Source organism: Petaurus breviceps, unplaced genomic scaffold, assembly GCF_028583685.1.
Source record: "Petaurus breviceps papuanus isolate PSGF00001 unplaced genomic scaffold, PetGlider_PUasm1.0 41, whole genome shotgun sequence".
Classification (NCBI taxonomy): domain Eukaryota; kingdom Metazoa; phylum Chordata; class Mammalia; order Diprotodontia; family Petauridae; genus Petaurus; species Petaurus breviceps.
The window spans coordinates 1,895,812-1,923,043 of NW_027186320.1; the positions used below are offsets into that span (position 1 = coordinate 1,895,812).

At 35.6% G+C, this 27,232-nt stretch overlaps 2 pseudogenes; one reads left to right on the forward strand and one right to left on the reverse strand.

The window, feature by feature from the left end:
• Positions 1-7,691: 7,691 nt before the first annotated feature.
• Positions 7,692-8,423, forward strand: LOC138171087 (14-3-3 protein zeta/delta pseudogene; annotated as a pseudogene).
• Positions 8,424-22,247: 13,824 nt separating this feature from the next.
• On the reverse strand, positions 22,248-24,443 carry LOC138171037 (heat shock cognate 71 kDa protein-like; annotated as a pseudogene).
• Positions 24,444-27,232: the final 2,789 nt, after the last annotated feature.

The window sequence follows — 27,232 nt, forward strand, 5'->3', positions numbered from 1 at the left end:
AATTCATACATCAGAATATATGAGAATATACAAAATACAAAAAGAATAATCTCACTTGTGTGTGTGTGTGAGAGACAGAGAGGGAAACAGAGAGAGAGATAGAGACAGAAAGACAGAGAGACACACAGAGAGAGACACGGGGGGGGAAGAGAGAGAGAGAGAGAGAGAGAGAGAGATCTGTAGAAGGAAGCCTATATATTACAACTGTAGCAGCAAGCACCCCAGCATTCCCAGGATGGCTGCCAATACAGGTTCTTAGATCTGCTTTTCTAAAGGAAAGCAACTCAAAATGGGTTAACAATCTTCCTTTAATCAATCTAACATATCATTTACCTAGTTCAGGGGAAAAATTCAGCACCCCAAACTTCAGAGTATACAGACAGAAACAGGCCTCCAACTGTCCAACAATTATATCCATACCAAATTAGAGGTACCAAAGAGGGAAGCATCAACATCTGGGTTTTTCAATGCTGGGGACCTCTCAACGGCTACCCAGAATCTCATCTGGTCAAATGACACAACACTTCTCAAAGTGAGCCCCAAAACAAAGTCTCACATCAGGGATTATATAGCCTTCTCCTGGGTCAGATAATGTAACAACCCTCTTGACCTACTGCCCAATCACAAAGCACCACAGTGTGGGTGTTCCTGAAAAACAAGCTTCCCACCACAGGCTCCAGGTGCATTTAACCTAGGGGCAGGGAAGATCTTAAAAATTTATATTCCTATAACAACAAATAGAAAGATAAATTGTTTCTGGGGCATTAAAAGCTTTAAATAAGAGACTTTATCTTTAGCAGAAACAGAAAATCATTGTGGAGTAATACAGTCTTATACTTTGAACTTTCAGAAAGAGAATACTTCACATTTTAATGAATTACTCTTTTACTCTACTGATCCGTTTATACACATTAGTCATTAAGGCACTATTCTGAAAGTTTGTGCTTTCACAAAAGGGAAATTAACTTGTTGCTACTCTAAAAAGTACCCTCTCTTTCCACCAGAGCTCTGCCATCTGAAATATTTTCCCATGTCATGACTTGAGTCCTTTATTGTTGTATTCCCATTCCCAACAGCTTCATTCACAATCCTGAATTTTGTCTATGAGACACACTACGCAGGGAATTACCTTTTGTGAGGTCGGCTTTCAGAATTTTCAAACTAGGGGATAATTGTGGGGCAAACCAGAAGGCTCCTTCTGCCTAGTAAATACTGCCTTCTCTGGATACACTGAATTCTGGGACTCAATCTTGGAGAGCTACAGAGACAATTGTCAGGAACTCTCATCTCTCAGACACATGTTTCTTATCTGGCCACATGTTTGAGAGCTTAATTCTCTGCCTCTCAAAGCCTGGAATCGGAAACCAACATTTCCAGCAAGTCTTCTCTCATCCTGCATATGTCAATAATGGTTCATGAGGTTAGAGGTGGAGTCTCTATACATGAAAATTTCTTTCACCCCATTATTTATCTAGCTCCAATTTCAAATCCTTGGAAATTAAAAGACAAGGTGAAATGACAGAAAAGGTGAAAAAATATGACTGCACCCAAATTAGTCTATCCCTCATTAGTTAGAGCCAACAAATCCATGATGATATTAAACCTCTATTAGTGAAATTGATCCCCCTTGGATATGTCAAGAGTATGCCCATTTTGGGAGATGCACTGAAAAGGCCTAAGTTTTCCAACTCAGTTAAATGATCTAGGAACTCCCTTAACCAACCTCCCTAAAAAGGTGTATGATTACCTATGCACTAAACATTACTTAAAAGAATGAAAAATAATTTACTCACTAAATTGGTATATTCATGATGTCAGAGGAAATTGAAGATGGCCCCTGACAAGTTGGGAGGACCCAATGTGGAAAAATAGGAGAGGACATGGAGAAGAGTCACACAGGTTGGGCAGTATTAGGTGGATTATTATCTTCGTTACTGGAAGAAACATCAATATCAACAAAAAAATATAAGCGTTGCATACTTAAGTAATAAAAAGTGAAAAGGGGGTGGTTCTTGTCTTTCCAAAGTGCCTTTCATTTTCAGTCTTGATCTGTTCTAGCCTAGTGATAATTTTAAATTTTCTTTAAAATGTCAATATTGAAAAGTATTAATGTAATTAAGGTCTCAAATGAAAGAATGCAGGTAATGTAATGTTAAGATATATGTTAATGTGTGAGCTAGATGATCTAAGTTATCTTATTTGAGGATCCCAAAACCAAGATTGGTGGCAGTTATATCTGGTATTGATTAGAGTCAAATTGAGTGACATGATTAGAGTTAAAGTAAGTCAAGACTGAATTCAGAAGAGAAAGTGGAATTCCAAACCATGTCAAGTAGGGTTCACAAATTAAATAACTACAAGACCTAGCAAAGCTTCATGAGCGATGTAGTACAATAGCAGTGATTAAAAACCAAGGAGTGAAGTGTGGAATAAATGAGGGCATAACATATCATGATGTTTTGTCTCATGTTACTTTTCTACCTGGGACAATATTGTTTTGGGGGGATGACATGGTACCCATTTATCTTCATTGCTTTATGGTCTTAGGTTCACCATCATTTGTAGTCATTCATTCATAAAATTCTTGGTTATAATTCAGCTAAATTTCTGGGAAAGGATAGAGTGCAAAATTCCAGTCACTGGAAATGTATATCCACATTGTCAATATTAAATTTTTACATATTAGTCTAATATGACTATAGCCCATGGTGAGGCAGTTACAAGAATTAATCACTAATGAGGCAACTAATAATTAATAATATGAACATGAAAAACTGAGACATCTGTCCCTGTGTAATGAAAAGTCTAGCTGCTGACAACCTACCAGCACTCTTACCCATTCTGCTACTAGCTCAATTATCTCCTAGATTCTCTCCATAGCCCCATATTTACTGCCATTTTCACTGCCACTGTCAATTCTTTTTCTCAGCATGCAAAGTCATTGTCATACTCCGTACAGGATGCCTTCACTAAGCCTCATAACTGTGGACATTTAATTTTATGCATGTGTCTAATTTACTGAAACAGAAGCAAAGATATTGCCAAGAACTTTAATTCAAACTTGGAGAATAGTCCTAGAAACATTGGCTTCAGAATCTACATGCAAATGAATTAGGAAATCATAAGGAAAATAGTACAATGTAGTCAGAAAAAAAAAGTGTTCCATTTTCATTGTCATTTCCCTTATTCCTCAGGGCACATCCCTCTGCCAACACAGGCTTTTAGTCACCTGTGCTTATCTTTCTTTCATTTTTTTTTCGTAACAGCAGTTTCATTCCAAGCAAAGTTTGACTACACTAACCTTCTACACTAAACTGAATCTAAGATTTTTTTTCCTACCTCAGAAAAGCTCCAGAATGCAGCACTGTTATTCATTTCAGTTTTGATAATGCCTTCATAACATCAATCCAAAAATAAAATAAAAATGCTGTGTTTGTGATTTTGAATCAGAAAGCTGCTGGCACTGAGAAAGGAAGAAGCACCACTCACTTGCTGGCAGGCATTGTAGCTATTTTGCTAAATCATTCTGAGGCAAAGTTACATATCCAAAATGCCTTCCCCTCATGAGATGATGCTGTGGCTTGTCATAAAAAGTGCTTTTTTGAAGAGGTAACAATGATGTAAAATCCATTTCAGAGGAAAAACTATTTCAAAATGACAAAATGCATCAAAATATTAAGAAATATTACTTGCCAGGGTTTCTTTCCTTGCTTTTATTCTCAGATTTCTAAGTTAGAAATAATAATTTTGAAAAAGAAATAATAATAACTTTAATATTATGATATGCAATGATTTTTAGATCCTGTAATGTTTCATGCCATACATTCTCATGGGTGATTGAGGTTCCTTAAGCCTATCTTAATAAGGCATACTGGAGAAAAAAAACACCAGGAAGGGCTAAGAGAGCAGTGGCATACCTTTTCCTTGCTCCTGGTCCAAATTTGTCCTGTTGTAAAGGCTTAAATATTCAGAGACTACCCATTGACTTATGTCTCACTCTCACATTGGGAAGCACTGTGATACAAAGGGGAAAAAACAAAACAAAACCTTGGATCTGAAGGCAGAAGATATAGGTCCAAATCCCAATTTTACCCTGTATGGCTTTGATCACATTCTTCCAACATTATGGTCCTTAAATTCTTCATTTTTAAAAGGAAGAGAGTGTAGGTAAACTAGATGACCTTAAAGTTCCCTTCTTTTCTACATCTATAGTTATATGTTAAAACCTTAATTAACTACTCTGGTTAGTAAATAATGACATATGCATACTCTATTATGTTAATCATATAGGCAGTTTCAAGAGCTTGTATTCACTAAAACCTGAGATAGCTTTGGTGAGTAGAAGAACACATATAATATCAGAATTTCAGATTTACTCTGAATAACGTATTTTGAGCATATCCAATCAGTTGACTGTCACAGTACACTGACAAAGTGGAAATGACAGTGACTGACAATAACAGACAAAATAAGATGGCTGCCAGAAAGGCAGAAAGACCTGTAGACCTCAATCAACTGAAATACAGATCCATTAAATGACTTAATTTTGTGCATCCAACTGTGAATTTTATTTACTGCATCAGAAATAAACAAACTAATAGTGGATGCTGTTTGTAAGTGCAATTTGTTGAATGGTAAAATTGATACTTACACTGAATGGAAGTGTGAGACTCTAGAATAAGCACATTTGACAACAGTTGCTAAAAAGTGAAATAAAGAAGACCCAATATACTTTGTTTAATGCTAACATGAAACTTTTACTATATTATTCACCTTTTTAGAAATAGCATTACAACTTCTCTCTGCATTTGTAAAATGTCAATTCAAAAATAAAAATATTTCTCTACCTCAAAAAAATAAAAATGCATATCTGTGTGTGTCTGTGTGTGTATGTATGTATATGTGTATGCATATGTCTGTATAGAAAGGTATATTTATAGGTACAGATGTGCACACAATTGGGTGTATATCCCAAAAGAAAAAAATACAAAATTATTCTATAAATTTTCAAAAGCAAGAATATATATATATATATACACATACATATACGCATGTGTATATATCTAACTCTGCCTGATTATATTCATGTATAGAGATATATAGATATGTCTATATAGATATATCTATAGATTTAGGTATATAGATATATATATACATATGTATTATATATATATATATATATATACACATACATACACATATACATATAATCAGGCAGAGTTAAGTGGGTAATTCTTCCCTTTTTCTTGCAAATGTGTAATTGTCTAGCCAAGAGATGCATACATCATGCAGATTATTACCTGTTGTTCAGTCATTTCTTGGCAAAAATACTGGAGTGGTTTGCCACTTCCTTCTCCAGATCATTTTATAGCTAAGGAAACTGAGTGTTAAGTGACTTGCCCAGGGGCACACAGCTTGTAAGTGTCCAATGTCAGTTTCAAACTCAGATCTTCCTGATTCTAAGCCTGCAATCTGTCCATTGTACCACCTAGCTGCCCCTCAACTATTACTATTTACAGTTATGATTCCCCTATACACAATCACACAATTTTTCTTCCAAAACTCTAAACACAAGGCATATTTATCATTAGTGCATATGGAGGCTCCCAAACAGTTTGATGGGAAGCTCAGAGGTGGCAAAGTGTGGGTAAGGCAGTTTCATGGTAGTACCAAAAGCTGCACCCATATTCAAGAGACCTAGGTTTGGGTCCTGGATTTATTCCTTACTTTCTTTTGTGACTGTGAGTCCTACCTAAACTCCAGAGGTTTTAATTACCTCATCTTTTAAAATGGATTAAAAAATGGTAGATACATTTTTTGTGGAATATAGTACAAAGTTTAATGGAGAATACTTTGGTTTTGAATCTGCACTCTACTGTTTAACACCTCTGAGCTAGAAAATGTCATTTTATTTCTCTGGTCCTTTGTCTCTCCATCTCTAACCTGACATAGATTTGAGAGATAGGATCATAGCTAGAAGCAAAGATGTTCTGAAGTCAGCTGTTACTACCTCAGATAGACATTTTTTATATTTTCAATGTTAGAATTTACATTTCAAAAATCTGCAAATTTGATTGTTCTTAATTGTCTAGACTTAAGAAAATAATGCTAAAATATTAATAATGCAGACTAATCTTTAACAGGTATCATGTATAGAATTATTTTTAAGGGAAAGAGGAAACCAGTTGATAAACTTTTACAATCTCATCACTGGTGGGAAGGGACCTTATATAGTTCATTTAGTTTAAACTTTTCATTTTGCAGATGAGGCATCTGAAGTTTAGAAAGGTAAAGATACTTGTTCTTGGTCACACAGATGGTAAATGGTAGAGCCAATTCTTGAACTTGGGGTCCTATGACTATAAATACAACTTTCTTCTCCACTCTACATCCTGCCTCTGAAGTCTCTCCCAGGTCAAAGTCTCTGAAACTTAGCAAGCTTACCTCACAGAGTCATTAAAAATATATGTCATACAGATATAAACTATTACAAATGTGAAAGAATATAAATGAAAGTAAATTGTTACTTTAAGAGCATTTTATTCATAATGATAATGAATATTCATTATATAATACTGAAATATTATATATATTAATTAAGGGAATTCTGAATTTCTTAAAATTATTACTTATAGATACACACAAATATCAACAAATAAACACAAGCCACATGAATGGATGTTTCCACCCCCCCCCCAAGCCAAGTAATTCCAAATAAACAATTTCATATAATGAATGGGTCATTGCCTAACCTTTAATTCATATGAGCATTATTTCAGTCCATCTGTTTAGAGTTTTAGCAATTATCACCAACTTTCACCTCTAAACCTGAAAGGCATAATTTGTTCTAATTTACTTTGGCATGGTAATTGCTGACCTAAAAGCAAAATAAACAAAACAAAATCTATGCGTGCACTTTCTTTACAATGGGGCAAGCAATTATTAATTATTAAACAATCTTAAGATGAGCTGTAACTTATAGCTGGGGGAATGGTACCTCTCAAATCTTTCAAGATTCTAAAACACACATTTTCACTATGTTCCAGAATTGACTGACAATTGGGGAGAACATATGTAAATGGTATGGTTTTAGCAATGAATTAATTAAAAGAGGTAAATGACCAATCAATCAATATTTATTACATGTGCAAGTCCCTGGGAATGTAACTAAAAAGAATTAAATGACTCTTACTCAAAATGCAGTAGATAGATATATATGGGTTTTTTTGTTTGTTTTGTTTTGTCTTTTTTTTTTTTTATTTTTGGAGAGCAATTGGGGTGAAGTAACTTGCCCAAGCTTATGCGGCTAGGTTGTGTGTGTGCGCGCGTGTGTGTGTGTGTGTGTGTGTGCGTGTGTATGTGTGTGTTAAGTGTCTGAGCCACATCCGAACTCAGGTCCTCCTGACTCTGGGGCCGGCACTTTACTCACTGCACCACCTAGCTGCCACGATATACATTTTTTTTTTTAGTAGAAAGGATGGATTGGAGGAAACCCTGTGTCTGCAGTGTCTGTAGGCTGAGATATATAGGTAAACGGTCTCAGCCCCGCCACTGGCACTGCTGCCACGTATAGACCACTGACCTCCCCTCCCCATCAATCTGGCCATCATGACTCACTCTGGGCACAGAACATTCAAGTCTTGAAAAAAAAAAATTAGCTGCTGTAGAAGGTCAAATTGGCTGAGCAGGCTGAGAGACAGGATGACATGGCAGCTTACATGAAGCCTGTAACTGAGCAAGGAGCTGAATTGTTCAATGAGGAAAGGAATCTTCTCTCTGTTGCTTACAAAAATGTCATAGGGGCCTGGAGGTCATCTTGGAGGGTTGTTTCAAGTATTGATCAAGACGGAAGGTGTTGAGCAAAAGAAAAAAAATCACAGTAGATGGTCAGAGAATACAAAGACAAAATTGAGACCAAACTAAGAGAGATCTGCAATAATGTACTGTGTCTGTTGGAAAAGTTTTTGATTCCTAATGCTGCAAAAGCAGAAGAAAAAGTTTTATATTTGAAAATGAAAGGAGGTTACTACTGTTCTTTGGTGGAGATTACTGCTGGTGATGACAAGAAAGGAAGAGTGGATCAATCACAACAAGCATATCAAGAAGCATTTGAAACCAGCAAAAAGGAGATGCAACCCAATGCATCTTATAAGGTTGGTTCTGGCCTTGGACATCTCTGTTCTATTATGAGACCCTGAACTCTCCAGAGAAAGCCTGCTTCCTTGCAAAGACAGCTTTTGATGAGTTTCTTGCTGAACTTGATACATTAAGTGAAGAATCATACAAAGACAGCACCCTAACAATGCAATTACTGAGAGACAATTTGACATTGTGGACATCTGGACACCGAAGGAGATGAACCTGAAGCAGGAGAAGGAGGGGAGAATCAAACAGTCTTCCAACTTTTGTCTGCCTCATTCTAAAATTTACACGGTAGACCATTTGTCATCCATGCTGTCCCACAAATAATTTTTGTTTATGATTTATGACAGGTTTATAAATTACTTCTATTTGGATTTCTATATTTCCCATGTGGTTTTTATGTTTAATATTAGGGGAGTAGAACCAGTTAACATTTGGGGAGTGATCTCTTTTCATCTGAGGTGGCCAATATGGGGATATGTCATTTTTATACATATTTGGAATATTTGATACATTGCACTTTTGCATGTCTAAGCAAAGAAAATGGCCTGCATATTGGTCTGTCATGCCGGGGTGTGGGGAGGGGGGAGATAAAGGAATAATTGGTTCCAGCCACAGGTGTACTCATTGTGGACACTATTGTGGGTATTATTGGAGCACTCATGGCTGTCATAGAAACAGATGTCCTATAGATATTACATGTCATTCCTTGTGTATCTGTGGGATACAAAATCTCAATGTGTACACCTTTATGATTGCAGTTGAAAAAGTGTTCCTTAAAACAAAATTTTAACCCAGTCAATTTACTCTGGAGAAGGGCAGAAACAGTTGACATTCCATTATTTGTAATGTTTCCTGCTGCTCACTTTAATTATTCTTGCTACACTCATTTTGTTTGTATTTAAATGGTTTAGGCAACCTAAGAACAAATGTACAAGTAAAGATGCAGTAAAAATGAATTGCTTGATATCAGTTCATAAAGTCACTGATATTAAGCACAGCAGTAAAAAAAAACATGTATTTAGCTTTTTTTTTAGGTCTTTTGCTTTTGTGATTTTTTTGATACTTGCCTAATATGCATGTGCCGTAAAAATAGTTAACAGGGAAATAACTTGAAATGATGGCTAGCTTTGTTTAATGTCTTATGAAATTTTCATGAACAATCCAAGCATAATTGTTAAGAACATGTGTATTAAGGTGATGTAAGGAGAATAAAATTTTGATGAATGTAAAAAATAAATTACAAGGAATGAAAATTTTGTTAATTTCAAAATATAACATTTCAAATCTAGAAATTTATAATTTGTTCTAAATATAATATGCATTATTTCTATTGAGTCAAATGTCTGCAATCTATCCATGTTCCAAGGCCTTCTTGGTGATCCTACCCAAAATCAATAAGGGAATGGTGTACTGGCATAGGAAATAAAATTTCTCAGCATCCTCCAAATAGCTGCTTCTATAGTTTCCCAACTAAGGTTAAGTTATAACTCTCTTTTTGATGTCCAGCTCAGAGGGCATAAAGTTAGGAGCTTATGTAGCTGAGGGAGGGAGAAGAGTAGGGAAGTACTGAGGAAGAAGGAAATGATATTGTTGAGTTGGAGATAAGTTCTACTATTTATTAATGAGATTAAACCAATTGAGTGATCTCATACAACTTTGATTCGATACATTCCCATCTTGGGGGAAGTCCTTACCTTTAGGTGATTTAGTTTACACTTTAGAGCCCACTGAGACAAAATATCATTTAAAGAGGAGTAAATGTATTTCCTTTTTGTAGTAAGAGGTCTATTGAAATTCAATGCCATGCATTTAGATGCATTTATATAGATGTGACAACTCTGTGTAGTTCAAAAGAATCCCTATCATTGCTTTTCCTTTATTTGTATTTTAAAATATATTTCTTATCATCCTCACCTTCCACTTTTGCATCAAAGTAGTGGCTGCAACTGCTGCTTCTGTGGCTGCTTCTGGCTCCAGGCCTACAGATGATAGGGGGATGAAGTGACTGTCCAGAGGGCAATTGCAGGAATATTTTTGTTGGCCCTGAAACAGCATTCTCTTGTTTTGCCCTTCTTGGATCTGGGTCACTGTATTGGGTGGTGGTCCTGGGGCGAGAGGCACTAATATGGCAGAGCTTGTTGATGCTGTGGAGAGAAAGTCCTCCTCACACTTCTGAGGCAGATACCTGGAAGAATCTCGGACAACAGTGGTGCAAAATTCCAGAAACATGGGACAAAGCACTCTCCATTCTGGAAGCAGAGTTCTACCATGGCAAAGAGCTCAAAAATCAAGTAATTGACTGGAAAGATGAACAAACAGAGGAAGCACAATCAGACCCTAGAATCTTTTATTTGGAGGGGGGCAAAGAGGATCAAAACATAGAACCAGAATAAGACAACAAAAGCAAAACTCCTACAACAAAATCCTCCAAGAAAAATATGAATTGGTCACAGACCATGGAGGAGGTCAAGAAGGATTTTGAAAACCAAGTAAGAGAAGTAGAGGAAAAATTGGGAAGAGAAATGAGAATTATGCAAGGAAATCATGAAAAATGATTCAACAGCCAGGCTGAAGAAAATAACACCTTAAAAATAGACTAACTCAAATGACAATGAGTCCAAAAAGTCAGTAAGAATAATGCCTTAAATAACCGATTTTGCCATATGGAAAAGGAATTTCAAAAAACTCACTGAAGAGAATAATACCTTCAAAATTAGATTGTAGCAAATAGAATCTAGTGATTTTATGAAAAACCAAGATAATACAGATCCAAACAAATCAAAAAAATAGAAGGCAATGTGAAATATCTCATTGGAAAAATGACTGGGCAAGTCATTTAATTACTGACTGCCTTGGTTTCCTAAATTGTAAAATGCAGATAATAATAGCATCTATCTGTAGTCTTGTTATAAGGATCAAATGAGATATTTGTAAAGTGCTTAGCACAGGTTTTTGGCACAGAAGAGGTATCAATAAATGACTGTTTCCTTCTTCCCATGTACCATTATTTCTCCCCATGCCTTTGCATTTTTGTATTCTAATTATGTAATTTTCTTTTTCAGATAAACTACTGCTCTGAACAGTGTCTTTGTCATATAAATTTTCTAGTCTCTAAACTTCCTGATTTCTTTCTTGCAAGCTCTAATTTCTGTTCTTATTTACATACTGTTCTTGCTTTATGTAAATGAACCATCTATGTAAAATAATTTTTACATAATGTTAATCTTACTGAAGATGAGGAGAAAGGAGGGAGAGAAGACAGAAAGGGGGATTCTTGGTTTGGAAAGTGTTGGGGACCACACAATAGGACCTGGGATAGAGAAGCAAAAGCAGGAGGCACGATTGAAGATGGGGGTCACTCATATTGGGGCATGCCTGGAAAGAAGAATAAAATGCACTTAAGGGGATAGGGGTGGGCAGAAACCTTGGGGCCAAACAGAAACACAAAGAAGAGATGACAGCAACATGATGTGATGTCAGGGGCAAACATACATTATGGAGCTCAGCCTGAAGGAAGACAGAACTCCGGGCCAGAGAGGCTGGTTTGTTGGTGTAATGGTAAGGAGATTCGAAGATCTTCCCTGACCCTAAGTGGACCTAGGAAATTTGAAGGTTGTCCATGTCTCTTAATGGACTTCAATTGGAGCACAAGAGAAGTCTCCTTAAGGAAGGCTTGTATTTCAGGAAGGCCCACCTTTTGTTACTTTGTAATTAGGCAGTGGGTCATGAAGTTTGTGATGTTCTCTGACCCTGAAGAAGGCCATTTATACATCTGACGTGAGGTTCTACTTTGTAACTCACTTATGGGGAGAGTTGTGTGATTGACCAGATGAAACTCTGTGCAGCCCTGGACAGTCCCCCCTCCCTCCCACCCCCGCTTGGAAAACCCAGATATTGGTTCTTCTCTCTAGTAACTAACTGTATACATGAAATGGTCAGACAGCTAGAAGCCCAGTTTGTTGGTCCATTGAATGGTGTTATCTTCTCTGTATATTTGTCTGCTTGTAATTTCTGTTTGTATTCTCTGAAGTTCAGAGTACTGACTTTTTCCCCTAAACTAAGTGAATGACATATGTTTGATTAAAGTAAGATTGTTAACCCTTTTGGAGCTACTGTCCTTTAGAAAAGTAGATCAAAAAATTTGTATTAGGAGGCATCCTGGGTATGCTAGGGTACTTTCTGTAACATTTGGTAGAACTAGGCAAAGGTCTCCTCTCTCAGCACTAGAGGTCCCAAGTCAAGTACCTGATCCCACCACTGCAGTGCTCTTTCCCAGACTCAGAACTTCAGCTTTCACTTGAGAATTATGCTTCTTTGTTAATTTGTTTTGTTTTGTTTTGGTGACAGCAGGAGGGAGAGTGAGACCACAATATAATTTTCTTTCAGAATTCTTTATGTAATGTCAAATTTTGTATTATGCAAACATAAGTAAAAGGAGAACTGTCTGTATTTGATACTTCCATTTAATATTATTAATATTATATATTATAAAATGTGAAGAATAAGCAACCCATTACTTGTATTATTTAAAGTGATAATTTTATTCCTTGTTAGATAAGATACCTAATCACTGGAAGTATTTCAGCAGGAGGGTAGATTATCACTTTTCTGAGATTTTGTAAAAGTATTTGAACTTCTAGGATCTATTTAAATGAGTTCATTACTTTTTAAAACCAAATATACATTTTTTCTCACAACTAAAAGTTTATAACTGAAATTTTAGGTCAACAGTAGCTAATTCCCATTATTGCTAACTTTTAGGCTTAATTAGAATAAAATTGTTTCCTAGAACTTAATAAAGTCTTTAGCTTGATGATCTTGCAATAACAAATTACCTACTTTATTAACAAAACCCTAATTATTTGATTTTATATTTCTGAGAAGGGATTGTTTTTGTTTCTTGAGTTTTTGGTAAGAAAAAGATGAGAAAAAAGTGGAGTGTTTCTACTGCCTAAATGGTCTCCAAATACATGCTTTGAAGAAAATGTTACTTGCATGTGGTTACTAAAGCATATTTGGAATGAGAACATTTACAAAATTTCTTTAAAAACATTCAAGTTTTATCTTCCTAACTTTCTAGTTTTCACTCTTTACTATCCCAGAATGTCCTTAATTCCAGAGATGACTTTTGACTGAACATCTCCCATTAGAGGTATTTTCTGGCCGTTGTCTCTTTTTGACTGGTTCCTTCCCATAACTGCCATTTTAAAGAGGATGCCCAGACTAGCCCTGTCTTTATTGATCTCCAGAATGATCTGCATTCCTAGCCTTCCTCTATATAGCTCCAGGTCAGTTACTTTCATTCCTCCCTATCCCTTTCAGCTTCCCTTTTAGAATATAAACTTCTTGAAAACAGGAATTATCTTTCTTTCTGCTTGTTTCTGTATTCTGAATACTTAACACAGTACCTGGCATAGAGCATAGTCTAAAAAAACCTTTTTTGTTGTTTTTTTACTTGGCTTGTTGATTCAAATGGTTGCCTAAGATTTATTTAGTGGTATGTTAAGGGGGTATTTCACTAGGAGTTTTGATTTTTGCAATTAGTGAATCTATAATATTTTTGTATCATTGAGTAGAGATTTATAGTAACAGATTCCTGAACTCACAAGAATGGAAAGATTTACTATGTTTTTTTTTTTCTTACTAGTTCTGAAGACACACAGCCTAAAGGCTACCTCATTTTCTTTGTCACATGGATTAAAGTCATTCCCTTAAAATTCCTACTCATGGTTATATTTCCTATTAACATAATCTTGACTGCCTGATCCATAGGAATCCTATGTGTGTATATATGCGTATGCATACGTAGGTATACATGCATATATATATGTGTGTATATATGAGGATGTATGTGTGCATGTATGTATGCATATTCTAATAGATCAGCTTTTCAAAACTTTAAAATCCTAACCACTTAGTTTGTTTTACTTCCTTGTGATGTGCCATATTATACAGAATAACATTAATTCACAGAGAATTTTATATTGTTAAAAATGCAGAACATGATGGATGATCTTTCATTTCTAACCAATGTAACTATTTTTTATCTATTTAAATATAACTGCTTTCTTCATATCTAAAAGCTTATTGAATTTGAGGAAATGTAGGTGTCTTTTTGAGTTATTAAACAAACTAAAGGTATCTAAAAATGGCTGTTTTGAACTGACAAAAATTTCCCTATAGTTACTTGATTTTCAAAAGGTCTGGAATAGATTTCCATCAAACTTTCTGAAAAATTTACTTCTGGGTTGAAAACAAGCATGATGAATTTTAGCCCCAGAGGTATTCTGAGAAAAAGCTATAAGCCATGGAAAATAGGGCTTAAAATCGAAGTGCCATCTTAGGGAACACAATGAAAATGAATTCCACTCCTCCCACCTAATATACACACAATAGTAATGCCACAAAAAATGAAATGTTATGAGAAAGGGGCTTCATCTTACTTTTGTTTTTTTAAGCAATTGGGGTTAAGTAACTTGCTCAAGGTTACATGGCCAGGTGTTTCTGGGTGGGTGCTAAGTGTCTGAGCCTGGATTTCATCTTACTTTTTTTTTCTGGGTAGTTGCTCTTTTCTAGAAAAGTCATGAGAGTTTTCTTAAGAACACCATCTCTTTTAAAACTATATATGTGTTGAGTTGAATATAAAAATATTGTATTTGGACAATTAAAATGACATAAAAAGTCAAGCAAAATGATGTGGAAATTTTATCAATATAGTAGTTGTAGTAATAATACTGAGTAGGAATCAATTTTATTAAGCACCTAATATGTGCCACATACTTTACTAAGAGGTGAGGATACAAAAAAAAAATGCAAGAGATGGTGTCTACTCTCCAATAACTTACAATTTTCTTAAGACATTTATAAATTGATGATTTCTTTATTAATAAATTGCTGCTATCCTTAGGTTGGTTTCTTAATAACAACAAGATACTGTTTAAATTGGTAAGTATTGGGAATAAGTCAGTGAGCAAAAAGAAAAATACTTTACTGAGTTTAAAACGTACATAATCACTTAATTCCTGCCTCCCAAAAAGTGATTTATGAAATAAACATACGATGAAGTCGATGGGCAAAGAAAGGTAAACATTTGTATATAAAGCACTTCCTGTGGAGCTATTGGCTCAATTATACTCAGAAAAGCAGCGGATCCTCTGAGTATATAGCTTCTACTCCTCTCAGGGGTCTAGGTATATCACTGAAGGGTTATGATTTTTAACACTGAAGCATTTGACACCCCACTGGCATGCTTCTAATTTTCCATTAAAATCACATCAACTCTTTTAGCTTTTAAAAAGGAGCTTTTGAGAAGAAATGTTGTGAGAAAGGGACTTCATTTTACTTTTTTTTTTAGAAAGAAGAGATGATAAAAACTTCCCAAAATACAAAGATCATTCTTCCCTAGCAATGTCCTGAGGGAGACCTGGCTCGCATTTAAAGTATAAATGTAGTAAGGTACCTGTGTCATGAACATGTGTTGCCAATGGCTACTTTATACCTCTTGGTCTGGAAATCTCTTTCTCACTTAGTGAAGTGCTCATAAAATTAAGGGCACAGGCTCAGTGATGAATGAGTCATTCTCTTGTTCCACAGGTAAATCCCAGGGAAATTAATCTGTTAGTGAGTTAGGCTGAGCTATTGTTGGGCCAAACTGCTACATTGCTAATGGATCAGAAACTCCTCTGTTGCTCTGAGTCACTCTTCTGCTGCTGCCATCCACTCTGTTCACCAGTGAGACCTCTGATGGAAACTTTGTATGTTATGAACTCATCAGTCAAATATCTTTAAATGCTTCTTCACTTGAGATATAGAATAAATGAAAAAAAAAATAGAAGTAGTTATGTGTTCATGTTATGTATGGCTAGGTAGACTGGGCTAGTAGGAAATCCTATTCCAATTCTAAGCACCAACTCAAATTTTATCTCCTTATAGCCATGAAGGAAATAAGTAAAGATATATGTGTATCATCTTTTTTATATGAACATTCAATTTTGGCTCATTAGCTCCTGAGTTATCAACTTCTGACATTACAGTGAATTAGAAAATTTTCATTATTCCAGACTTCTGACCCCTGAGCCATGGGTGTCTAAAACTGGTTCCCCAAACTTTTCACTTGCTTGGAAGAAGGCAGAGACTACACACACACACACACACACACACACACACACACACATATATATATATATATACACACATACATACATACATATATATTAAGAGGACTATGGCTTTTTTTGATAGTCATCTTCCATACGAATTACATGAATGTGAAAATCACAAATAGGAAGTTTATAGATTTAAAAGACAGATACACTCAATGTGCATGTCATTTATTTTCTTTTCTGAAAATGCCACTTATTACAGTATTCTTGAAAATACACAAATAAGATTAGCTGTAGAAACCAGCCTACAACCTATTTAGCTCTAGATCTTTGTCAAAAATTGTTCTCAAAATAAAACACTCTTTCAGAAAATTTCCCATCAGCATGGTTTGTTAGTGTACTTCTTGGCAGTCAATGGCTGTGACATATTATTTCATGTAGCATTTAAGCTTGTGAAATTTTCATGTTTATTCCCATAAATGTCTAATGTCCATTCACTTTCTAGCTAAGTGTGATTACATCAAGTGAAGTGGTATCTTCCCCCATACTAAAGCTAAGAGTAGATTGCCAAATTCTACTGCAACTATTTTTAATACGAACATCAAATCAAGTCAGGCCAAGAAAGGACAGACGTTTTAAAATATTCTAAAGGAAATGAAATCAGATATTTCTCAATAGAAAAATAAGCACAGGGGGTTGAAAGATATGCAAAGTTATGATTATGAGCAGTTTTCCCTCATTAAGTGGTTCATGGAGGGAATAAAATAAATTTTAAGAAAGTTTGGAAAGAGAGCAAAACAAAAGTATTTGAAAAAGTCTTTTTAAAGAATAAGCTTGGGGCAGCTAGGTGGCTCAGTGAATAGAGCACCAGCCCTGCAGTCAGGAGGACCTGAGTTCAAATCTGGCCTCAGACACTTAATAAAATTACTAGCACTGTAACCTTGGGCAAGTCACTTAACCTCAATTGCCTTGTCTTCCCCCCTCCAAGAAAAAAAAAAAAAGAATGAACCTAAGGAAAGTAACAAGTAACTACAAACTGGAAAAAAATATGTATGTGTTGTGCATAGTCATATATAACTATTTACACCTATCAATATTTATATATGTATATCTGTCTAATGTCTATATGAATGTATGTATATACAGATATAGATTATCTATCTATAGCTATGCAGATATTGATATAAAAATGGATATCTTTCTGTGTGTGGGTGTGTATTATTGTATGTATAACACATGCTTTTCACTATCAAGGAAAGAATGAACGTATACAGCACTTGGACTCCAGTATCACAATTTTCTGTGTGCTAAAAGCCAGTAGAAATGGCACTAAAGAAAACAGAGAAGAGAAAATAAGCAGTTGAATTTGACTAAGCGCACTTAGAGGAAACATTTGCTCTTGGCAAAATCATTTTTAAGGTACCAATTAATTCCCATTGTATTTTATATTTTTTTAGGGAACAAAGAAAAACATCTTGAACATTATTTTAGCAATAATAAAAAGGAATAGATAGACTAGAGACTCCACATGTCTACCTACTTATCCGTACTTTTATGAAAATAATCAACATATGAGGTCATCATTGATGAAGATATTAAAAGAGCTGTTGTTGTTCAGTTCTTCAGTCATCTCCAACTCTTCATGACCCCATGGAACATAACACACCAGTCCTATCTATCCTAAACTATCTCGTGAAGTTTGTCCAAGTTCATGTTCATTGTTTACATGATATCTAACCCATACTGTGTCATCCCACTTTTCCTTTTGCCTTCAGTTTTTCCCAACATCAGGGCCTCTTCCAATGAGTCTTGTCTTCTCTTTATGTGTCCAAAGTATTTAAGCTTTAGTTTTGGTGTTTGACCTTCTAGCAAATATCCCAAATTAATTCATTTGATTAATTCATTTGATCCCAAATTAATTCAGTTGACTCACTTGATGTCCTTGCATTTCAAGGGACTTTCAAAAGTCTTCTGCAGCACCACAATAAGAAAACTATGATTCTACAATGCTTCAGATTTCCTTATAGTCCAATTCTCACAACCATACATTGCTACTAATATACAGACCTTCATAAGTAAGGCTATGTCTCTGCTTTTTAGTATTCCGTCCAGATTTGCCATAGCTTTCCTTTGAAGGAGCAAGAATCCTTTAATTTCATGTCTGCAGTCACTGTCTGCAGGGATCTTTGAGCCCAAGAATATAATATCTAAGACCACTTACATTTCTTTTTCTTCTGTTTTCCAGGAAGTAATAGAAACAGTTGCCAAGATCTTAGGGTTGATTTTTTTTTTTTTAGCTTCAAGGCAACTTTTACAATCTCCTCTTTCACCCTCATCAAGAGGGTTCTTAATTCCTCTTCTCTTTCTGCCATCAGTTTTCACATGCATATCTGAGATTGTTGATATTTCTTCCAACAACATTAATTACAACTTTTAATTCATCCAGCTTGACATTTCACAAGATATACTCTGCGTGTAAGTTAAGAAAATAAGCTAACATTATTCAGTCTTTTTGTAGTCCTTTTTCAATCTTTAACCAAGCAGTTGTTCCATGTTTGGTTCTAACAGTTGCTTTTTAATGCACAAATTCCTCAGCAGACAAGTAAACTGATCTGGCAACACCCGTGTTTCTGAGGACTTACCACATTTTGTTGTAAAATACAAAGTCAAAGACCATAGTCTAATCAATGTAGCAGAAATAGATGTTTATTAGAACCTCACTTGCTTTTTTATAGTCTAGCAAATTTTGGCAATTTGGTCTCTGGATCCTCTGTCTCTTGAAAAAAAAAAAACCATGTGGGGGTGGGTAGGTGGTACAGTGAATAGCGCACTGGCCCTGGAGTCAGGAGGATGTGAGTTCAAATGGAAACTCAGACACTTACCACTTGCTAGCTGTGTGACCTTGGGTAAGTCCCTTATCATCAACTGCCCTGCCTTCCTCCCTCCAAAAAGCAGAAAAAGAAGGGGAAGGGAAGGACAGTGAAGGGGAGGGGAAGGAAGGGAAAACAGCCTACTCTTTTTTTAATTATGGGCCAAACTTACAGAATTTCAAGCATAATCTTGCTATCATGTGAAATGAGTGGAATTGTTTGACAATTTGAATATTCCTAAAACATTGCTAAAAAGAAAGATAATATAGGTAATAGAATTTCAACTAAGGTATTTAAAAATCTAAAAGATGCTACTGCTAAAGTGCTCTAATCAATAAACCAGCAGATTTGGGGGGGGGGGAAATCAAGAGTAATCACTGGATTGTAAAAGATCGATTAACACTGTAATCTTAAAGAAACAGATAGATATAATAATAGCCTGGTAAATACTGTCTTTGAGAAGAGCAGAGTGGCTAACCTTTGACTTTAACTTTCTGCTTTCTCTCCGAGAAAGAATCAAAATCTTTTTTGGAGAGAATGGGCAGAGCATAGTGATATTTTTTCTTGCCTCCCTGCAAGCAACATTCAGAAGGTTTGATATGGACTTACATAGCCTACATGAAAAAAAAACACATCTCAGAATGCTTCAATCTATAGATACATAGATGAAAGATAAATAGACAGATCTTTTACATACTAGAAAGCTAGATAGTAAGATCATACAGTAGAGGCAATTCAGAAACTCACATTCGCTGCAAAGAAAGTTGGAGCTCAGGAAACAATATCCTTGAATTCCCCTCTATGTTTTTCCTGTCTGTCTGCTTGAATGGAAGAGAGAAGAGAGAAATCAACATTACGTCCTCTGCCCCTTTGCTGCACACTATGAATTAAGCAGGGAATTATTAAGAGCTCAGAGTTTCCTCCAAAGTTCAGGTTATGCTCTAGAGCCTAAGAACTTACTCGGCTGATGCAGACAAAGGAACAAGACACTACCATTTATATAGGAAAATAAAAATTCTTTCCCTAAGCAAAAGCATTATATATATATATATATATATATATATATATATATATAAGTGTGTGTGTGTATGTGTGTGTACATACACACATACACAATTCCTTTCATAGTCCTGTTCTCTAAATCTTTTGATATTATTATCATTTCTTCAGGCTTAAATATATTCCCCTTAAAATACAGAACATTATTTATGATATTAATTTCTGAGCTGAAGTAAAACTTCTCTTCCATAGTTAATAATGATTTAAAATAAATCGTATCATCAGGGAGCAATAATACTACTGCAATTAATTTTTTGAAGTAGATATCATTTTCTTATCTGGGATTTAGGATCTATTTGATATTGCTGTAGTGTATTCTCTACAGTTAATTTACTGGAATACCAGAATACATTAGCCTTATATTCTTTGTGTAGGATAAAGGCTTAAAAAAAAAAGAGAACAATATAACATCCTACAGCACAGAAAAAATAGAAAGAAAGAGTTGTTTGTCCTCACTCATGCAAGGTTTCTGTCCTCAGTGATACAGATCTGATATCTTTTTTTAACTGAACCCAGAAGATATCAATGCAGATTTCAGCTTCAATTGTTTTTTGCAAGACTGATACTCAAGATATTACACAATGCAGACAATTGTCAAGTATTTTCCTTTTATGATGCCAATAGAACAGTCAAGAAGATAGTGAGATGTAATCCAAGGTTAATATTTCATAGAAATTTCAGAACATTTTAAGAGAAGCATTGGATAGAAAATATTGAGAACATTTCAAAAGGATTTATGCAAGTATATAGGCATATGCATATATACATATTTATATGAATATGTATGTATATTGTGTCTATAATTGCAAATTTATCTCACAAATGTTCATTTAAAAATAGAAAGTAAACTGACAGAAAGTTATAAAACTTCTTAAAATACAATGTAAAGTTAGATACCTCACCCTTCAAACACAGGCACATGTTCGTATTCAGAGAGATAAAGATCATTTCTAATCCTGTGCCACATACTACATGTAAACTGATAAATGAAAGTTACCTTTACTCATCCAGGTCCCTCAAATTTATTTCAGTGGTATTTTGGTTTATTCCAAAAAATATTTTATGCATAAAGCTATATATTAAATTTACTCTTCAGAAAATTTCTAAATTGGTACAGGACCAGATGTAATGGTAATGTAATTTGAATTTGAAGACCCTCTTTTGTATTGTCAAGTAAGCAGGTACTTCATACCTTGTTTCAAGTTAAGCAAAGGTAGCAGGTACTGAGCACTTAGTAATTGATCAAGCCTCTGTTGAGGAAAGAGAAGGTATGAACTCCTGTCTCCTGTTACTGACATAACAGGATGGGGTTAGCTGAAACAAGAAACTAATGCTGGGTCTCTTGTCCCAGGAAGGGCCAGTAAGAATTTCTTGGGACAGAAATCTGGAGGCAAACCAGCTGCAGAAGAGAGAATCGGGAACTGAGTCAGAATTTCCTGAGAACTTGTGGTGGTGGAGCTTCTTCTTAACAGGAGCCCAGAAGCCCAGAAGGCCAGGATCCCCAGGAACCCAGGAGTCCAGGAGCCCAAGAGTCCCCTCCCCCCAGACTGGATAAGGTGATTCTGTTTTTTGAATGAGCTGCAGAAGACTAAGGAAGAATGACCAGGATGCAGGTACTTTGTTTGTGGCTTGGTTGAGCCTTGAAACGCCAAAAGCAGAAATTGCGTTGGATTTGAGATGGACTGGACCCTGTGAATTCAGTGTGGAGCAGGACCTACCCAGAGAGCTGGACAAGGAAATGGACAAGGAGCTGTCTGCCCATGAACCCAGGTGACATTCTGATGAATCCAGATAGAATCTGGGACCTTGGAAGAGGATCCAGGGAATCTGAGAACTGGCCCTAAGTCAAGATGAAAAGATCTCTCTGAGTGTACTGAGTAATGATGAAATTGGAGTTTACTAGTGACCTAGAGGTGGAGGGTTTGTGTATTTTCTAATGATTGTATTTAGTGATTAATTATACTTAGTAATTGATTGCTGAATAAGTGACTGATTGATTTAATTTAGTGTGCCCCATAAGTGGGAAATTTTGACTATTGTACTTTGAGATGATTGTTCTTTCTTCTAAATATTATTTTTATGGTGCAAATTTAAAATAGATTTTATTCTCCAAGACGATTGCATTTCCACTTGTTTACAGTACTGATAAAGTGCAATGTTGTTTACTTCTCTCCCTCTGCACACATTCAAGTATTCAAAATGCCTAGATTTACACAGTAGCTTAAATGTTACTTTTAAACTGCTACTGCCTTGGCTACAAATTTGAGTACTTCAATTTTTGAAAAGCTGTGTGGAATGCTCTTTCTGAGGTGTTTAGTCGACCTCTTCAATGGTGGGTCCAGAAGAAGCACCTCCAGATGGGGCTGCTCCACCCCCTGGGAACCCACCAGGCATGCCTCCTGGCATGCCTCCTGCACTCTGGTACAGCTTAGTAATAATGGGGTTGCAGATCTTCTCCAATTCTTTCTGCTGATGCTCAAATCCTTCCTTCTCAGCAGTCTGGTTCTTATCCAGCCAGTTTATTATTTCATTACATTTGTCAAGGATCTTCTGTTTGTCTTCATAACCAATTTTTCCTTGCAGTTTTTCATCCTATACAGTTGCTTTCATGTTGAAAGCGTAAGATTCAAGAGAATTCTTGGAAGATACCTTGTCTCTCTGCTTTTCATCCTCAGCCTTGTATTTCTCAGCCTCCTGGACCATACGCTCAATGTCTTCTTTGCTCAGACGTCCTTTATCATTGGTGATAGTGATCTTGTTCTCCTTGCCTGTACTCTTATCCACAGCAGAAACATTGAGGATGCCATTTGCATCAATGTCAACTGTTACTTCAATCTGAGGAACACCCCTGGGTGCTGGAGGAATTCCTGTGAGCTCACATTTGCCAAGCAGATTGTTATCCTTTGTCATCCTCTCTCACCTTCATAAACCTGAATAAGCACACCAGGCTGGTTGTCTGAATAGGTGGTAAAGGTCTGTGTCTGCTTGGTGGGGATGGTGGTATTGCGTTTGATCAAAACGGTCATAACTCCACCAGCAGTTTCAATTCCAAGGGAAAGAGGAGTGACATCCAACAAAAGCAAGTCCTGCACATTCACAGATTTATCTCCAGACAAAATGGCAGCCTGGACAGCTGCACCATAAGCAACAGCCTCATCAGGATTGATATTCTTATTGAGCTCCTTGCCATTGAAGAAGTCTTGCAGAAGCTTCTGGATTTGGGGGATTCGAGTGGAACCAACCACCAGGACGATGTCACGAATCTGAGACTTATCTAGCTTGGCATTTCTTAAGGCCTTCTCCACAGGGTCCAGGATGCCATGGAAGAGATCAGCATTCAGCTCTTCGAAACAGGCTCGGGTGATTGATGTATAGAAGTCTATACTTTCATAGAGGGAATCAATCTCAATATTGGCCTGGGTACTGGAAGAGAGGGTATGCTTTGCACATTGACAAGCAGTGTGCAGACGGCAAACAGCCTTCTTGTTCTCACTGATGTCCTTCTTGGGCTTTCGCTTGAACTCGGCAATGAAATGGTTGGCCATTCGGTTGTCAAAGTCCTCCCCACCCAAGTGGGTGTCCCCAGCTGTGGACTTGACCTCGAAGATGCCATCTTCAGTGGTAAGAATGGAGACATCAAAGGTACCACCTCCAAGGTCAAAGATCAACACATTTCTCTCGGCACCAACCTTTTTGTCCAAGCCATAAGCAATAGCAGCAGCAGTTGGTTCATTGATGCTTCGAAGCACATTGAGACCAGCTATGGTTCCATCATCTTTGGTGGCCTGACGTTGGGAATCATTGAAATAGGCTGGTACTGTGACCACAGCATTTGTGATGGTCTTCCCAAGGTAAGCTTCAGCAATTTCTTTCATCTTGGTCAAGACCATACAAAATACTTCCTCTCGATAGAAACATTTGGTCTCCCCTTTGTACTCCACTTGGACTTTAGGCCTGCCTGCATCATTCACCACCATAAAAGGCCAATGCTTCATGTCTGATTGTACAACTGCATCATCAAATCTGCGACCAATCAGATGTTTGGCATCAAAAACTGTGTTGGTGGGGTTCATTGAAACTTGATTCTTTGAAGCATCACCAATTAAACGTTCTGTGTCGGTGAAGGCCACATAGCTTGGGGTGGTCCTGTTTCCTTGGTCATTAGCAATGATCTCCACTTTCCCATGTTGGAAGACTCCCACACAGGAGTAAGCAGTGCCAAGGTCAATGCCAACTGTGGGTCCCTTCGACATGGTTCCTGGGGAGTCGAGGGAGGTTGTAGCTAACCACTGTGGAGAGAGAAGGGCTACTGCTGTGCTGAGTAGGTTTCTTCTAAATATTGTGACCTCTTTGGTGAAAACTATGTGGCCATTTTAATGATAAGCTGTTGTGAATACTATGTTGTGATTTTCTGTGATAAGCTGTAATACTGTTAATGCTATACCTTCATTTACTGTGAATATTTTGCTCTGATTTGTTATAGAATGAATAGATCATTTACTATACTATGTACTCAGAACTTTAAAAGCTGATCAAAGTAGCATTCTTTGGGAAAGCTGCTTATGCATGGCTGTACTCCAGAAAATTTAATTATTTTTCATAATAGTCATGCTGCTTCTATAATAAATATAAGAAAATAGGATTTTAAATTTATGAGAATGTTTTTAAAAATTAACCAACAGTGACATAACCACAATATATGCATGTATATACAAACACTCATGCAAATATACATAAACAAATATAAACACGTATATAACAAATATACACACATACATAACAAAAAATATACACACATATATTAAACAACATTGATAAATGTCAAAAATCAGTTGTAATTTTACAGGAAGGCAGAGGAACATGCCTACTACTTTTTGGCAGAGGAGTGGTAGATTAAAATTGTCTAAAAAGAATCATATTTTCAGAAATGACCAGTGTATTTACTTGTTTGCTTTACTATGATGATGATGATGTATCAAATTAGAGAATATTCTGTTTTGTGGTGTAAAATAATCAACATTATTAAATCAAGTGATGTTAAAGAAAGCATCCAGATCATTCTAAAATAAAGAAAAATAAAATAAGCCATTTAATAAATTATTGTGAGATTGAATTGGAATCAATATTTAGAGAGGTTAAATGGTCCTTTAAAAGGTGCATCATGACTTGTCTAATGCCTAGCATATACTATGCAGTTATTAAAATTAGGTGAATTAATATTAAAAAAAACCTTTGATGAAGGTGCCTTACTATTTGATTGAAAAAAAAATAACTTACAATCATCTATTTTAAAAGCAGTTGATTTTTATTTCTCAGGTTCATAATTAAGGGGTATAAAGTTTCTTTGGTGATTAGTTTGTATCATCATATTTTTATACAATTCTAAGTCACATGATCAATGAAATCTGAAGAGCAGACAAAATTTGCTATGCAGTAAAAATCAGCATGTATAACACCCTCAGTTTAGATGACATGTAACTGGGTCATGGACTAAGGTAAAGTTTAGCTTTGCATTGTACATCAGTAGTTCTGCTAAACATATTAATAATTTACATTTCATTGTATGGCAGTATCATTTTTCAATTAAAGAAGGTGAATTTTATGCAGTATATATTTACATTCCAGTAATGTGCTTAGGACAGGTGAGTCTTATGTGTTCTTAAAAAGTCAAAGCCATGCAAAGGAGGCAGAGCCAAAATGACTGAGTAAAGGCATAGACTTGCTTGAGTTCTCCCCCAAATCCCTCCAAATACCTTTAAAATTTATTCTTAATAATTCCTAGAACAGGAGATCCCACAAAAAGTGAAGTGAAATAAATGTCCAGCCCAAGTCAAATTACTGAAGAAAAAAAATACTTTAAAAACAGACAAGGTCAAATGGGAAATGAGGTCCAAAAATCAATGAGGAGAAGAATGCCTTAAAGAACACACTTGATCAAAAGTAAAAGGTAGAGCAAAAGCTCACTGAAGAAAGCAATTCCCTAAAAATTAGAATGAAGTAAGTGGAAGCTAATGACTTTATAAGAAACCAAGAAACAATAAAACAAAACCAAAGGAATAAAAAAATAGAAGACCATGTAAAATATTTCATTGGAAAAACAACTGACATGGAGAATAACTTCAGGAGGGAGAATTTTAAAATTATTGGATCACTTGAAAGCAAAAAAAAAAAAGCCTAGACATCAACTTCAAAAAAACTATTCAAGGAAATTGCCCTGATATTCTAGAATCAGAAGGTAAAACAGAAATTTTAAATAAATTAAAAAGTCAAAGCTGTTTTTTTACCATGTAATATTTTGCTAACCATTGTTTTATACATTTCAATAAGAAGAGTGAATGCATCCCTTTCAATAATTTGAACTATTTCTTATTAACCCTCTTCTGAAATTGTAAGATTATACTCTATTTTGCTCATTTTTCACTAATTACAGAACTATTTTCTTAACATTTTCAAATGCATTTCTTAGGAAAAACATCTTTTATTGCTGCTTTTTCACCTTAATTTGTATGTCTGTGTTTCTACACCAATAAACTAAGTCCATTTATTCCCATAAGGACTGTTTGAAATCTTTTTTTTTAATAGATGGAATTGATAACTCACTCTATACTGAAATAAATTTAACTTCTTACTTGGGCAATTTGGGAAGTTTTCAGAGTTTACTTGGGAATAAAAAAAAAATATTCATTTCATGTCTCCAAAAGCAAACAAGCAGCAGAATAGGTCATTGCTCTGGTGGCAAGATGTCAAGGATTAGACAATCCCAATAGACAGATACCTAATAAAAACAATTTGAATTCATGAAACAATATCTACCAGCAAAACTAATGTTGCATTATTCATAATCTGACATACTTATTAATTTAATTGATAGTTGAAAAATTATGATGCTTCCTTCATTCTTTAATTCATATTTCTCTGTTCTAGAACTAATTGACAACAGCACTAACAGAAATGACAACTTCAGATAGGAAAGAAAAAAAAATCAGTTCATACAATTTCTTAGAATCCTTCTACAAAACTTCACCCACAGTATAATGGACCACAAGAGTCAACTGC